The sequence below is a fragment of the Megascapheus bottae genome, chromosome 13, assembly GCF_031878675.1.
Source record: "Megascapheus bottae isolate mThoBot1 chromosome 13, mThoBot2.hap1, whole genome shotgun sequence".
Classification (NCBI taxonomy): domain Eukaryota; kingdom Metazoa; phylum Chordata; class Mammalia; order Rodentia; family Geomyidae; genus Megascapheus; species Megascapheus bottae.
Window position 1 is genome coordinate 896,738 of NC_143521.1, and position 2,350 is coordinate 899,087.

At 38.7% G+C, this 2,350-nt stretch overlaps 1 pseudogene; it reads right to left on the bottom strand.

Moving 5' to 3' along the window:
- Positions 1-1,339: 1,339 nt before the first annotated feature.
- Positions 1,340-1,888, bottom strand: LOC150055402 (ADP-ribosylation factor-like protein 3 pseudogene; annotated as a pseudogene).
- Between the last annotated feature and the right edge of the window lie 462 nt (positions 1,889-2,350).

Consider the following 2,350-nt stretch of genomic DNA (forward strand, 5'->3'; position numbering starts at 1 on the left):
AAATAACCAAGGGACAGCAAAAGAGATGAGAGATAATATAGTACATTAAGGACAATAATCATTAATTAAATGGCTTTTGTTTCTATACCCTAGAGGTCCTTTCATTTAGTGTCATACTATATGGCCTTTTGTATCAAGGTTTTGCTCTATTGCAAATCTCTGCTAGGAGAGCCCAAGGTTTCTACTGATTATGACAAATGAGGCAAACCATTGAGCCTAAGTTCCTTTGAGTCTTGCTTACTTCACTTAATATGATTTTTTCTAAGTCTTTCCATTTCCTAACAAATGGGGCCATGTCATTCTTTCTGACAGCAGCATAGAATTCCATTGTGTACAAATACCACATCTTGTTGATCCACTCATCAACTGAGGGACATCTAGGTTGGTTCCATATCTTTGCTATGGTAAATAGTGCTGCAATGAACATTGTTGTGCTAGTGTCCTTGTTTCTGGATGATTGGGTAAATGCCAAGTAGTGGAATTGATGGGTCATAGGGGAGCTCTTTGTTTAATCTTTTGAGGAACTGCCATACTGCTTTCCATAGTGGTTGAACGAGTTTGGACTCCCACCAATAGTGTACTAATGATCCCTCCTGGCCACATCCCCTCCAGAATCTGTTATTAGTTTTCTTGATCCTGGCCATTCTAACTGGAGTGAGGTGGAACCTTAGAGTTGTTTTGATTTGCATTTCTTTTATGACCAGGGATGTTGAGTATTCTTCCTTCCTTCCTTCCTTCTTTCCTCTCCTTCCTTCCTTCCTTCCTCTCTCTCTCTCTCTCTCTCTCTCTCTCTCTCTCTCTCTCTCTCTCTCTCTCTCTCTCTCTCTCTTCTCTCTCCCTTTCTTTCTTTCTTTCTTTCTTTCTTTCTTTCTTTCTTTCTTTCTTTCTTTCTTTCTCTCTCTCTCTCTGTCTCTCTCTCTCTCTCTCTTCTTTCTTTCTTTCTTTCTTTCTGTCTTTCTTTCCTTCCTTCTCTTTTTTGCCAGTCTTGAGGTTTGAACTCAGATTCTGAGCACTGCCTTTGGCTTTTCTATGTACGTGGCACCAAGAAATTGAACTGAGTCTTTGTGTATGTAAGCAATCACTCTACCACTAGGCTAAATTCCTGGTCAGCCTTTGTCTTTCTTTTTTTTTCAGAGGAAATAATATAATTCCTTTTTATGAAAAATGATATGGACCTCAGAGTTCAGTTAAATCTACTGCTGGAATGGGGATTCTTTTTAAATTGTGTTTTTCCCTCTCTTCAAACAGCTGTAGCTGTACACAGATGGAAAAACGAAGTGGTGTTTTTCAGCACTGAATTCAGCTCCTGCACCTCCTTGTGTTTCCATCCAGCTACATTTTATTCCTTCCTTGCATTGTCATTTTTGCAGACCCAACTCATGCCATGCTGAACATCTTCCCCAGTGAGTACAGAGCAGGACTGGATTTGCCAGACTCTGTCTCAAATGGTGTGCAGATTCAGCCCTTCTGCAATTTCAGAGGCAGGGGCAGCTGTGAGCAGATCCTGCTTGTTAGCAAAGATGAGCACTGGCACACAACTCAGCTTTTCCTCCTTCAATAATTCAGTTAGTTCCTGATTTGTCTCTTCAAATCTTTTTTCTGTCTGCACTATCAATTACATATATAAGAGTATCGATATTTTTGAAATAGTTCCTCCAGTATGGTCTGATTTTCCTTTGTCCACCAATGTCCCACACATTAATTTAAAACCCTGTGATTGTACACTTTTGATATTGAAACCCTGGGTAGGTGTGGTGTGGCTGATATCTTCAGATGCCACCTGCATCAGCAGCATATTCTTGCCTGCATTATCCAAGACCAGGAGTAGGATTCACACCTCCTGGTCTGGTGCATTTTTCAATTTATGCAAAATAGAGAGAAAGCCCATCCTCCCAACAAATCCCTCCTCCTCCCCCTTTCTCTTTCTTATACAGTCATGAAGCTAAATATTTTGTGTTTGGATCATAAATTCTCATTCTTTTGTCATTTTTTGCTTCCATATTCTTTTGCAGTCTCCTAACCCCATTTCATTGTCAGGCAGGTTTTTATTTATCAATTTATCCTATCATCAGGTAAATTCTGTAATTGACAATTCTCTGATTAATTGCATTTCTAACTAAGTACCTGCAAAGACCAAAAACATTTTCATGTATAGAAACAAGTTGAATGGAAATTGATTAAGCACTATTTATAGGATATAACTAGGTCAGTTTAACAACCCTATGTATTTTCATCTCTTTAGTACATCTCGTTGGATCAATACAATCTGTTTTATTGCGATTATACTACTTGAAAGTAAGTTAGACTGCTTATATTTCACCACAACATCTTCAGCAAACATTATATCTGA